Here is a 15189-nt window from a genome sequence, read left to right as displayed (position 1 = left end):
TGTCTCTCCTAAGTACCGCGAGACCTGTCCTCACTCTCGCGATGCTAGAGCCGCCGCCGGAAACAAGCAGTCTGAGCGATGCTGAGTCGTCAACAACAATAATAACAAGGGGATCTTCCAGAGTGGCGGCCGCACGGTGTCCGGGTATGACAGGTGACGGCTGAGGGTGGGATCCCGGGCCGCCGCAGAGCCCGGTGTGGGAAGCCCCTTTGTTGTGGTGTACATGTAGATGAGGCAGCAGCTGACAACTCCTCCCTTCCCCCGGCCTGACACCCAGGCCCCTCAGTCAGATGCTTCTCATTAATCCGCCCTCAGCTAGAAACGTGTTAGTGCTGGGAGGCCTGTGCCCTGCACATCATGGCTGCCCCGGGGGTCGTCACAGAGCCCGGGTAACAGCTGTCACTGCCCTGTGTGGTGTCACAGTACAGAAACACTTCCACTGTGTGTCTATATATGCAGTGTGTGTGTATATATAATGTGTGTGTATGGAGATATATAATGTGTGTGCGTGTATACACTGTGTATGGAGATATATAATGTGTGTGCGTGTATACAGTGTGTATGGAGATATATATTGTGTGTGCATGTATACAGTGTGTATGGAGATATATATTGTGTATATAATGTGTGTGCATGTATACAGTGTGTATGGAGATATATAATGTGTGTGCATGTATACAGTGTGTATGGTGTGTGTGTGTGTATATGGAGATATATATTGTGTATATGTGTGTGCGTGTATACAGTGTGTATGGAGATATATATTGTGTATATAATGTGTGTGCATGTATACACTGTGTATGGAGATATATAATGTGTGTGCATGTATACAGTGTGTATGGAGATATATAATGTGTATATAATGTGTGTGCATGTATACACTGTGTATAGAGATATATAATGTGTGTGCGTGTATACAGTGTGTATGGAGATATATATTGTGTATATAATGTGTGTGCATGTATACAGTGTGTATGGAGATATATAATGTGTGTGCGTGTATACAGTGTGTATGGAGATATATATTGTGTATATAATGTGTGTGCATGTATACAGTGTGTATGGAGATATATAATGTGTGTGCATGTATACAGTGTGTATGGTGTGTGTGTGTGTATATGGAGATATATATTGTGTATATGTGTGTGCGTGTATACAGTGTGTATGGAGATATATATTGTGTATATAATGTGTGTGCATGTATACACTGTGTATGGAGATATATAATGTGTGTGCATGTATACAGTGTGTATGGAGATATATAATGTGTATATAATGTGTGTGCATGTATACACTGTGTATAGAGATATATAATGTGTGTGCATGTATACAGTGTGTATGGAGATATATAATGTGTATATAATGTGTGTGCATGTATACAGTGTGTATGGAGATATATAATGTGTATATAATGTGTGTGCGTGTATACAGTGTGTATGATGTGTGTGTGTATATGGAGATATATATTGTGTATATAATGTGTGTGCGTGTATACAGTGTGTATGGAGATATATATTGTGTATATAATGTGTGTGCATGTATACACTGTGTATGGAGATATATAATGTGTGTGCATGTATACAGTGTGTATGGAGATATATAATGTGTATATAATGTGTGTGCATGTATACACTGTGTATAGAGATATATAATGTGTGTGCGTGTATACAGTGTGTATGGAGATATATATTGTGTATATAATGTGTGTGCATGTATACAGTGTGTATGGAGATATATAATGTGTGTGCGTGTATACAGTGTGTATGGAGATATATATTGTGTATATAATGTGTGTGCATGTATACAGTGTGTATGGAGATATATAATGTGTGTGCATGTATACAGTGTGTATGGTGTGTGTGTGTGTATATGGAGATATATATTGTGTATATGTGTGTGCGTGTATACAGTGTGTATGGAGATATATATTGTGTATATAATGTGTGTGCATGTATACACTGTGTATGGAGATATATAATGTGTGTGCATGTATACAGTGTGTATGGAGATATATAATGTGTATATAATGTGTGTGCATGTATACACTGTGTATAGAGATATATAATGTGTGTGCATGTATACAGTGTGTATGGAGATATATAATGTGTATATAATGTGTGTGCATGTATACAGTGTGTATGGAGATATATAATGTGTATATAATGTGTGTGCGTGTATACAGTGTGTATGATGTGTGTGTGTATATGGAGATATATATTGTGTATATAATGTGTGTGCGTGTATACAGTGTGTATGGAGATATATTGTGTATATGTGTGTGCGTGTATACAGTGTGTATGGAGATATATATTGTGTATATATTGTGGGTGCGTGTATACAGTGTGTATGATGTGTGTGTGTATATGGAGATATATATTGTGTATCTGTGTGTGCATGTATACAGTGTGTATGGAGATATATATTGTGTATATGTGTGTGCGTGTATACAGTGTGTATGGAGATATATATTGTATATAATGTGTGTGCGTGTATACAGTGTGTATGGAGATATATATTGTATATAATGTGTGTGCGTGTATACAGTGTGTATGGAGATATATATTGTATATAATGTGTGTGCGTGTATACAGTGTGTATGGAGATATATATTGTATATAATGTGTGTGCGTGTATACAGTGTGTATGGTGTGTGTGTGTGTATATGGAGATATATATTGTGTATATGTGTGTGCGTGTATACAGTGTGTATGGAGATATATAATGTGTATATAATATATAATGTGTGTGCATGTATACAGTGTGTATGGAGATATATAAATTGTGTGTGCGTGTATACAGTGTGTATGATGTGTGTGTGTATATGGAGATATATATTGTGTATCTGTGTGTGCATGTATACAGTGTGTATGGAGATATATATTGTGTATATAATGTGTGTGCGTGTATACAGTGTGTATGGAGATATATATTGTGTGTGCGTGTATACAGTGTGTATGATGTGTGTGTGTATATGGAGATATATATTGTGTATATGTGTGTGCGTGTATACAGTGTGTATGGAGATATATATTGTGTATATGTGTGTGCATGTATACAGTGTGTATGGAGATATATATTGTGTATATAATGTGTATACAGTGTATATGGAGATATATATTGTGTATATGTGTGTGCATGTATACAGTGTGTATGGAGATACAGGTCCTTCTCAAAAAATTAGCATATAGTGTTAAATTTCATTATTTACCATAATGTAATGATTACAATTAAACTTTCATATATTATAGATTCATTATCCACCAACTGAAATTTGTCAGGTCTTTTATTGTTTTAATACTGATGATTTTGGCATACAACTCCTGATAACCCAAAAAACCTGTCTCAATAAATTAGCATATCAAGAAAAGGTTCTCTAAACGACCTATTACCCTAATCTTCTGAATCAACTAATTAACTCTAAACACATGCAAAAGATACCTGAGGCTTTTATAAACTCCCTGCCTGGTTCATTACTCAAAACCCCCATCATGGGTAAGACTAGCGACCTGACAGATGTCAAGAAGGCCATCATTGACACCCTCAAGCAAGAGGGTAAGACCCAGAAAGAAATTTCTCAACAAATAGGCTGTTCCCAGAGTGCTGTATCAAGGCACCTCAATGGTAAGTCTGTTGGAAGGAAACAATGTGGCAGAAAACGCTGTACAACGAGAAGAGGAGACCGGACCCTGAGGAAGATTGTGGAGAAGGACCGATTCCAGACCTTGGGGAACCTGAGGAAGCAGTGGACTGAGTCTGGTGTGGAAACATCCAGAGCCACCGTGCACAGGCGTGTGCAGGAAATGGGCTACAGGTGCCGCATTCCCCAGGTAAAGCCACTTTTGAACCATAAACAGCGGCAGAGGCGCCTGACCTGGGCTACAGAGAAGCAGCACTGGACTGTTGCTAAGTGGTCCCAAGTACTTTTTTCTGATGAAAGCAAATTTTGCATGTCATTCGGAAATCAAGGTGCCAGAGTCTGGAGGAAGACTGGGGAGAAGGAAATGCCAAAATGCCTGAAGTCCAGTGTCAAGTACCCACAGTCAGTGATGGTGTGGGGTGCCATGTCAGCTGCTGGTGTTGGTCCACTGTGTTTCATCAAGGGCAGGGTCAATGCAGCTAGCTATCAGGAGATTTTGGAGCACTTCATGCTTCCATCGGCTGAAATGCTTTATGGAGATGAAGATTTCATTTTTCAGCACGACCTGGCACCTGCTCACAGTGCCAAAACCACTGGTAAATGGTTTACTGACCATGGTATTACTGTGCTCAATTGGCCTGCCAACTCTCCTGACCTGAACCCCATAGAGAATCTGTGGGATATTGTGAAGAGAAAGTTGAGAGATGCAAGACCCAACACTCTGGATGAGCTTAAGGCCGCTATTGAAGCATCCTGGGCCTCCATAACATCTCAGCAGTGTCACAGGCTGATTGCCTCCATGCCACGCCGCATTGAAGCAGTCATTTCTGCCAAAGGATTCCCGACCAAGTATTGAGTGCATAACTGAACATTATTATTTGATGGTTTTTTTGTTTGTTATTAAAAAACACTTTTATTTGATTGGATGGGTGAAATATGCTAATTTATTGAGACAGGTTTTTTGGGTTATCAGGAGTTGTATGCCAAAATCATCAGTATTAAAACAATAAAAGACCTGACAAATTTCAGTTGGTGGATAATGAATCTATAATATATGAAAGTTTAATTGTAATCATTACATTATGGTAAATAATGAAATTTAACACTATATGCTAATTTTTTGAGAAGGACCTGTATATAATGTGTGCGTGTATACAGTGTGTATGGAGATATATATTGTGTGTGCATGTATACAGTGTGTATGGAGATATATATTGTGTATGTGTGTGCGTGTATACAGTGTGTATGGAGATATATATTGTGTGTGCGTGTATACAGTGTGTATGATGTGTGTGTGTGTGTATATGGAGATATATATTGTGTATATAATGTGTGTGCGTGTATACAGTGTGTATGGAGATATATATTGTGTATATAATGTGTGTGCGTGTATACAGTGTGTATGGAGATATATATTGTGTATATAATGTGTGTGCGTGTATACAGTGTGTATGGAGATATATATTGTGTATATAATGTGTGTGCGTGTATACAGTGTGTATGGAGATATATATTGTGTGTGCGTGTATACAGTGTGTATGATGTGTGTGTGTGTGTGTATATGGAGATATATATTGTGTATATAATGTGTGTGCGTGTATACAGTGTGTATGGAGATATATATTGTGTGTGCGTGTATACAGTGTATGATGTGTGTGTGTGTATATGGAGATATATATTGTGTATAGTGTGTGCGTGTATACAGTGTGTATGATGTGTGTGTGTGTATATGGAGATATATATTGTGTATATGTGTGTGCATGTATACAGTGTGTATGGAGATATATATTGTGTATATATTGTGTGTGCATGTATACAGTGTGTGTATATATAATGTGTGTATGGCGATATATAATGTGTGTGTGTATACAGTTTATATGATGTATGTGTGTGTAATTATACTGTGTATATACACAAATATAATGTGTGTATGGAGATATATATATATACTAGATTGTGGCCCGATTCTAACGCATCGGGTATTCTAGAATATGCATGTCCCCGTAGTATATGGACAATGATGATTCCAGAATTTGCGGCAGACTGTGCCCGTCGCAGATTGGTCGAGGCAACCTTTATGACATCATCGTTGCCATGGCAACCATTATGACATCTATGTCGATACTGTGCCCGTCGCTGAATCAGAAACGTGAGATGTCTACGTCCTTTATGACATCATCGTCGCTGTGCCCGTTGCTGATTGGTCGAGGCCTGGCGGCCTCGACCAATCAGAGACGCGGGATTTCTACGTCGATGCTGTGCCGGTCTCTGATTGGTCGAGGCCTGGCGGCCTCGACCAATCAGAGACGTGGTATTTCCAGGACAGACAGAAAGACAGACAGACAGACAGACGGAAAAACCCTTAGACAATTATATATATAGATAGATATATGTATGTGTATATATCTGTGTGTTATATAATCGCCTGTTGGGACTTCCGTCCGCTGTCCCCAAATCCCATAAGGCACCGCGGCAGTGTCACTTGCGCCTGCACAAAAATGCAAAGGGATGATATAGAGCAGATATGTTGGAAAGCGCAAACTGTGTGAGACCTGTCCGCTGCTCCTGTCAGCACCACTAAGCTTACACAGATGTTAATTTCACTGCACTATCAATGTGATCGCATCGGGCCTATTTCTAGTTAATATATATATGTGTGTGTGTGTGTATGGATGTACCATGTGAATATACATGGTATATTGACCCCTCGCATGTTTGTAAATATTTTATTACTAGACGGTGGCCCGATTCTAACGCATCGGGTATTCTAGAATATGCATGTCCACGTAGTATATTGCGCAGCCACGTATGTCACAGGTTAAAAAATAAACATATACTTGCCTTCCGATCCGAGGGCCCCTTGTAGTTCTGTCGCCTGTGCGCGGTGCACGCGGCAGCTTCCGGTCCCAGGGTGTGATGACGTCACGGTCACATGACCGTGACGTCATGGCAGGTCCTTGTCGCATACCATCCTTAGCAAAGGAACCTGCCGCTTGCATGGAGCGGTCACCGGAGCGTCGCAAAAGGTGAGTATATAATTTTTTTATTTTTTTTAATTATTTTTAACATTAGATCTTTTTACCATTGACGCTGCATAGACAGCATCAATAGTAAAAACTTGGTCACACAGGGTTAATAGCGGCGGTAACGCAGTGAGTTACCCGCGGCATCACGCGGTCCGTTACCGCTGGCATTAACCCTGTATGAGCGGTGACTGTGGTTAGTATGGAGCGGGCGCCGGGCACTGATTGCAGGGGAGTAGGGAGGGACTAATCGGATTGTGGCCGTCGCTGATTGGTCGCGGCAGCCATGACAGGCAGCTGGCGAGACCAATCAGCGACTTGGATTCCATGACAGACAGAGGCCGCGACCAATGAATATCTGTGACAGACAGAAGGACAGAAAGACGGAAGTGACCCTTAGACCAGGGGTGTCAAACTGCATTCCTCGAGGGCCGCAAACAGGTCATGTTTTCAGGATTTCCTTGTACTGCACAGGTGATAATTTAATCACCTACACACATAATGATTGCAGCACCTTGTGCAATGCTAAGGAAATCTTGAAAACACGCATGGTTTGCGGCCCTCGAGGAATGCTGTTTGACACCCCTGCCTTAGACAATTATATAGTAGATAACTTTTCATGGGACAACACTGAAGATCTGACACTTTGATACAATGTAAAGTAGTCAGTGTACAGCTTGTGTAAATTTGGCCTGACCTCTATATAACTCTACACCGCCATGAATGTCTAAACCATTGGCAACAAAAGTGAGTACACCCCTACATGAACATTGCAAAATTGTGCCCAATTAACCACTTTCCCTCCCTGATATGTGACTCCTCATGGCAAAGAACTCTCTGAGGATCCAAGAAAAAAAGAACTGTTGCTGTTCATAAAGATGGTCTAGGTAGGCTATAAAAGATTTCCAACACCATGAAACTGAGCTGCAGCACGGTGCCCAAGACCATACACCAGATTTACAAGACAAGTTCCCCTTAGAACTGACCTCTTCATTGTTGACCAAAGAAGTTGAGTGCATGTGCTCAGCATCACCTCCAGAGGTTGTCTTTTCAAAATGGACTTATGAGAGCTGGCAGCATTGCTGCAGAGGATACAGGGGTGGGTGGTCAGCCTGTCAGTCCTCGGGTCACACGCCGCACACGGCATCAAATTGGTCTGCATGGTTGTCGTATTAGAAAGAAAATTATGCACAAGAAAACCCGCAAAGAGTTTGCTGAAGACAAGAAGACTAAGGACATGGCTTACTGGAACCATGTCCAAGATAAACTTATTTGGTTCAGATGATGTCAAGCGTTTGTGGCAGCCATGTGAGAAGTACAAATACAAGTGTCTCTTGCCCACAGTCAAGCATGGTAGTAGGACTGTCATGGCTTGGGGCTGCATAAGTGCTGCCGGCTGTGGGGTGGCACAGTTTATTCAGGGAACCATGAATGCCAACATGTACTGTGACATACTGAAGCAGAACACGATCCTCTCCCTTCGAAAATTGTGCCACATAGAAGTATTCCAACATAACGACCCCATGCACACCTTCAAGACCACCACTGCCTTGCTGAAGAAACTGAGGGTAAATGTGCTGGACTGGCCAAGATTGTCTCCAGACCTGAATCCTATTATCTATTGGGCATCCTCAACCAGAAGGTGGAGGAGCGCAAGGTCTCTAACATTGTCATGGAGGAATGGAAAGAGGATTTCAGTGGCAAACTGTGAAGCCCTAGTGAACGCCATACCCAAGAAAGTTAAGGCAGAGCTTTAGGCCAGGGTCACACTTGTGAGAAACTTGAATCAATTCCCAGCACTGCCGCCGACACTCTGGACCGGAGTTTGAGGCTGCATGTATTTATATGCATCTGAACCCCCGGCGGCAGTGCCGGGAATTGATGCTAGAGACTCCCGCAAGTTTCTCGCATTGCCCTAGCAAGTGTGACCCCCAACCTTAAAATAATAGTGGCCACACAAAATTTTGACACTTTGTGCACAATTTGGCCAGTTTCACTTGGGGGAGTACTCCCTTTTGTTGCTAGTAGTTTAGATGTCAATGGCTGTGTTGAGTTATTTAGAGGGCACACCAAATGTATGCTGTTATGAAAGCTGTACAGTGACTACTTTACATTGTATGAAAGTGTCAGATCTTCCGTGTGGTCCTATGAAAAGATATGAAATATTTACTAAAAAAAAATGTTTTTGCAGATGTGTGTATTTAATATATTTAATTTGTGTATGGACAGGGCTGTGGAGTTGGAATGAAATGGACAGACTCTGACTCCAAAAATATATAATAAAGTGGTACAGTAGTACAATGCAGGATGTATTGTGTAAATGTTTTCATAAGAATTTGGGAAAGTTATGAAATCTACTATATAATTGTCTAAGGGTCACTTCCGTCTCTCTTTCCTTCTGTCTGTCTTTCTGTCTGTCATGGATATTCATTGTTCGCGGCCTCTGTCTGTCATGGAAATCCAAGTCGCTGATTGGTCGCGGCAAAACAGCCACGACCAATCAGCGATGGGCACAGTCCGGCAGAAAATGGCCGCTCCTTACTCCCCAAAGTCAGTGCCCGGCACCCGCATGCTCCCCTCCGGTCACCGCTCACATAGGGTTAATGCCGGCGGTAAGAGACCGCGTTATGTCGCGGGTAACGCACTCCGTTACCGCCGCTATTAACCCTGTGTGTCCCCAACTTTTTACTATTGATGCTGCCTATGCGGCATCAATAGTAAAAAAATGTAATGTTAAAAATAATAAAAAAAACAAAAAATCTGCTATACTCACCCTCCGTAGTCCGCCGAGCCGCTCGCGCCTGCCGCCATCTTCCATTCCCGGCGATGCATTGCGAAATTACCAAGAAGACTTAGCTAAGTCTTCTGGGTAATTTCGCAATGCATCCTGGGAACGGAAGATGGCGGCAGCCGTGCGCCCATCGCCACAGCGCCGTTGGATCCCAGGGGGTGAGTATGTAACTATTTTTTATTTTAATTCTTTTTTTTTTTTTTAACAGGGATATCTGCCCACACTGCTAAATACTGCATGGGCTACATGCCTGCTATATACTACGTGGGCAGTACTATATACTGCATGGCTGCTATATACTACGTGGGCAGTACTATTTACTACATGGCTGCTATATACTACGTGGGCAGTACTATATACTACATGGCTGCTATATACTACGTGGGCAGTACTATATACTACATGGCTGCTATATACTACGTGGGCAGTACTATATACTACATGGCTGCTATATACTACGTGGGCAGTACTATAAACTACATGGCTGCTATATACTACGTGGGCAGTTCTATATACTGCATGGCTGCTATATACTACGTGGGCAGTACTATATACTGCATGGCTGCTATATACTACGTGGGCAGTACTATATACTACATGGCTGCTATATACTACGTGGGCAGTACTATATACTACATGGCTGCTATATACTACGTGGGCAGTACTATATACTGCATGGCTGCTATATACTACGTGGGCAGTACTATATACTACATGGCTGCTGTATACTATGTGGGTAGTACAGTAGTACTATATACTACATGGCTGCTATATACTACGTGGGCAGTACTATATACTACATGGCTGCTATATACTACGTGGGCATTGTTATATACTACATGGCTGCTGTATACTACGTGGCCTGTGTTAGATACTGCGTGGGCTGCGTTATATACAACGCATCGGGTATTCTACAATATGTATGTATGTATATAGCAGCCACATAGTATATAGCACAAGCCACGTACTATTTGTATGCTATATACTACATGGCTCCTATATATTACGTGGCCTGTGCTATATAGTGTGTGGCTGCTATATACATACATATTCTAGAATACCCGATGAGTTAGAATCGGGCCACCATCTAGTGTCTTATAAATGTCTGTTCTGTTCCTTATCGAAGGATATCGGCTTTTAGTTGACATGAATTGAATCTGTGGTGCACTTTATGCACACGCTCAGTAGTGTTGAGTTTGTGAAGTCAGGTAAATTTGAGGAGTCGGAGGTTTGGCTTACCGACCCCACAGCCTTGTGTATTGTGTATGTGCATCCTATAATGCTGTAGATAAGCCACCAATCCGACCTGAAAGATAACAAAAATAGGTTTTATTATACTCACGGGGGGGGGGGGGGGGAGGCGGGCCTGTCCAAAAGGTGTCGCAGGTCCGGCGCCTCCCATCTTCTTGTGAAGCCGACCTCCTGCTTGCTTCACAGTCTCCCCGGCATCGCGCTCCTGTGTAGGCATACTTATCTGTCCTATTGAGGGCAGAGGAAAGTGCTATAGTGCGCAGGCGCCGGGCCTCTTTGACCTTTCCCGGCGCCTGCGCACTTTAGTACTTTCCTCTGCCCTCAATAGGACAGATAAGTATGCCTACACAGGAGCGCGATGCCGGGGAGACTGTGAAGCAAGCAGGAGGTCGGCATCACAAGAAGATGGGAGGCGCCGGACCTGTGACACCTTTTGGACTTGACTGCCCCCCCGGTGAGTATAATAAAACCTATTTTTCTTACCTTTCAGGTCGGATTGGTGGCTTATCTACAGCATTATAGGATGCTATAGATAAGCCCTGAAAGGCAGTGGCCGTATCTTATATCGGCCAGACCTGGTGACAAGTTCCCTTTAACCCCTTCCCGACCTTTGACGCCACGTAGGCGTCATGAAAGTCGGTGCCATTCCGACCCATGACGCCTATGCGGCGTCATGGAAAGATCGCGTCCCTGCAGATCGGGTGAAAGGGTTAACTCCCATTTCACCCGATCTGCAGGGACAGGGGGAGTGGTAGTTTAGCCCAGGGGGGGTGGCTTCACCCCCTCGTGGCTACGATCGCTCTGATTGGCTGTTGAAAGTGAAACTGCCAATCAGAGCGATTTGTAATATTTCACCCATTATAACGGGTGAAATATTACAATCCAGCCATGGCCGATGCTGAAATATCATCGGCCATGGCTGGAAATACTAGTGTGCCCCCACCCCACCCCTCCGATCGCCCCCCCACCCCCCCGATCTGGCCGGTACACTGCTCCGGCTCCCCTCCGTCCAGTGCTCCGCTCCCCCCCGTGCTCGTGTCCGCTCCCCCCGTGCTCCAATCACCCCCCCGTGCTCCAATCACCCCCCCTGCACTCCGATCCACCCCCCCCGTGCTCCGTTCCACCCCCCGTGCTCCGTTCCAGCCCCCCCGTGCTCCGTTCCACGCCCCCCGCGCTCCGTTCCACCCCTCCCGCGCTCCGATTCCCCCCCCGTGCTCCGATCCCCCCCCCCGTGGTCCCCCCCCACCCTATCATACTTACCGATCCAGCCGTGGTCCCGTCCGTCTTCTCCCGGGCGCCGCCATCTTCCAAAATGGCGGGCGCATGCGCAGTGCGCCCGCCGAATCTGCCGGCCGGCAGATTCGTTCCAAAGTGCATTTTGATCACTGAGATAGATTATATCTCAGTGATCAAAATAAAAAAAATAATAAATGACCCGCCCCCCCCTTTGTCACCCCCATAGGTAGGGACAATAAAAAAATAAAGAATTTTTTTTTTTTCCACTAATGTTAGAATAGGGTTAGGGTTAGGGGTAGGGTTAGGGTTAGGGGTAGGGTTAGGGGTAGGGTTAGGGTTAGGGGTAGGGTTAGGGTTAGGGGTAGGGTTAGGGTTAAGGTTAGGGGTAGGGGTAGGGTTAGGGTTAGGGGTAGGGTTAGGGGTAGGGTTAGGGCTAGGGTTAGGGCTAGGGTTAGGGCTAGGGTTAGGGTTAGGAATGTGCACACGTATTCTGGTCCTCTGCGGATTTTTCCGCTGCGGATTTGATAAATCCGCAGTGCTAAACCGCTGCGGATTTATGGCGGATTTACCGCGTTTTTTTCTGCGCATTTCACTGCGGTTTTACAATTGCGATTTTCTATTGGAGCAGTTGTAAAACCGCTGCGGAATCCGCACAAAGAAGTGACATGCTGCGGAATGTAAACCGCTGCGTTTCCGTGCAGTTTTTCCGCAGCATGTGTACAGCGATTTTTGTTTCCCATAGGTTTACATTGAACTGTACACTCATGGGAAACTGCTGCGGATCCGCAGCGTTTTCCGCAGCGTGTGCACATACCTTTAGAATTAGGCTATGTGCACACGGTGCGGATTTGGCTGCGGATTCGCAGCAGTGTTCCATCAGGTTTACAGTACCATGTAAACATATGGAAACCAAATCCGCTGTGCCCATGGTGCGGAAAATACCGCGCGGGAACGCTGCGTTGTATTTTCCGCAGCATGTCAATTCTTTGTGCGGATTCCGCAGCGTTTTACACCTGTTCCTCAATAGGAATCCGCAGGTGAAATCTGCACAAAAAACACTGGAAATCCGCGGAAAATCCGCAGGTAAAACGCAGTGCCTTTTACCCGCGGATTTTTCAAAAATGGTGCGAAAATATCTCACACGAATCCGCAACGTGGGCACATAGCCTTAGGGTTAGGGTTGGAATTAGGGTTGTGGTTATGGTTAGGGGTGTGTTGGGGTTAGGGTTGTGGTTAGGGGTGTGTTGCAGTTAGGGTTGTGTTTAGGGTTATGGCTACAGTTGGGATTAGGGTTAGGGGTGTGTTGGGGTTAGTGTTGGAGGTAGAATTGAGGGGTTACCACTGTTTAGGCACATCAGGGGTCTCCAAACGCAACATGGCGCCACCATTGATTCCAGCCAATCTCGTATTCAAAAAGTCAAATGGTGCTCCCTCACTTCCGAGCCCTGACGTGTGCCCAAACAGTGGTTTACCCCCACATATGGGGTACCAGCATACTCAGGACAAACTGCGCAACAATTACTGGGGTCCAATTTCTCCTGTTACCCTTGTGAATCTAAAAAATGCTTGCTAAAACATAATTTTTGAGGAAAGAAAAATGATTTTTTATTTTCACGGCTCTGCGTTGTAAACGTCTGTGAAGCACTTGGGGGTTCAAAGTGCTCACCACATATCTAGATAAGTTCCTTGGGGGGTCTAGTTTCTAAAATGGGGTCACTTGTGGGGGGTCTCTACTGTTTAGGCACACCAGGGGCTCTGCAAACGCAACGTGACACCCGCAGACCATTCCATCAAAGTCTGCATTTCAAAAGTCACTACTTCCCTTCTGAGCCCCGACGTGTGCCCAAACAGTGGTTTACCCCCACATATGGGGTATCAGCGTACTCAGGAGAAACTGGACAACAACTTTTGGGGTCCAATTTCTCCTGTAACCCTTGGGAAAATAAAAAATTCTGGGCTAAATAATTATTTTTGAGGAAAGAAAACGTATTTATTATTTTCACGGCTCTGCATTATAAACTTCTATGAAGCACTTGGGGGTTCAAAGTGCTCACCACACATCTAGATAAGTTCCTTTCAGGGTCTAGTTTCCAAAATGGGGTCACTTGTGGGGGGTTTCTACTGTTTAGGCACATCAGGGGCTCTGCAAACGCAACGTGACGCCCGCAGAGCATTCCATCAAAGTCTGCATTTCAAAACGTCACTACTTCAATTCCAAGCCCCGGCATGTGCCCAAACAGTAGTTTACCCCCACATATGGGGTATCACCGTACTCAGGAGAAACTGGACAACAACTTTTGGGGTCAAATTTCTCCTGTTACCCTTGGGAAAATTAAAAAATTCTGGGCTAAATAATTATTTTTGAGGAAAGAAAACGTATTTATTATTTTCACGGCTCTGCATTATAAACTTCTATGAAGCACTTGGGGGTTCAAAGTGCTCACCACACATCTAGATAAGTTCCTTTGGGGGTCTAGTTTCCAAAATGGGGTCACTTGTGGGGGGTTTCTACTGTTAAGCCACATCAGGGGCTCTGCAAACGCAACGTGACGCCCACAGAGCATTCCATCAAAGTCTGCATTTCAAAACGTCACTACTTCACTTCCGAGCCCCGGCATGTGCCCAAACAGTGATTTACCCCCACATATGGGGTATCAGCGTACTCAGGAGAAACTGGACAACAACTTTTGGGGTCAAATTTCTCCTATTACCCTTGGGAAAATAAAAAATTGCAGGCTAAAAGATCATTTTTGAGAAAATAATTTTTTTTTTTATTTTCATGGCTCTGCGTTATAAACTTCTGTGAAGCACTTGGGGGTTCAAAGTCCTCACCACACATCTAGATTAGTTCCTTTGGGGGTCTAGTTTCCAAAATGGTGTCATTTCTGGGGAATCTCCAATGTTTAAGCACACAGGGGCTCTCCAAACGTGACATGGTGTCCGCTAATGATTGGAGCTAATTTTCCATTTAAAAAGCCAAATGGCGTGCCATCCCTTCCGAGCCCTGCCGTGCGCCCAAACAGTGGTTTACCCCCACATATGGGGTATCAGCGTACTCAGGACAAACTGGACAACAATATTTGGGGTCCAATTTCTCCCATTATCCTTGGCAAAATAGGAAATTCCAGGCTAAAAAATCATTTTTGAGGAAAGAAAAATTATTTTTTATTTTCATGGCTCTGCGTTATAAACTTCTGTGAAGCACCTGGGGGTTTAAAGTGCTCAATATGCATCTAGATAAGTTCCTTGGG

General features: G+C 43.8%; 1 protein-coding gene across 2 annotated transcripts in view; it reads left to right on the top strand.

Annotated features, from left to right (window-relative positions):
• The first annotated feature begins 26 nt into the window (after positions 1-26).
• Positions 27-15189, top strand: part of RB1CC1 (RB1 inducible coiled-coil 1) — a 191236-nt gene continuing 176073 nt past the window's right edge. For both annotated transcript variants that reach the window (XM_069731337.1, XM_069731336.1), the window contains exon 1: positions 27-144. The gene's annotated coding sequence lies outside the window, so the exon portion shown is untranslated. The remainder of the gene's footprint in view (positions 145-15189) is intronic.

The sequence above is a fragment of the Ranitomeya imitator genome, chromosome 6 (assembly GCF_032444005.1).
Source record: "Ranitomeya imitator isolate aRanImi1 chromosome 6, aRanImi1.pri, whole genome shotgun sequence".
Taxonomy (NCBI): domain Eukaryota; kingdom Metazoa; phylum Chordata; class Amphibia; order Anura; family Dendrobatidae; genus Ranitomeya; species Ranitomeya imitator.
Note: the sequence above shows the minus strand (reverse complement) of the source record. Positions and strands in the feature narration are given on the sequence as shown.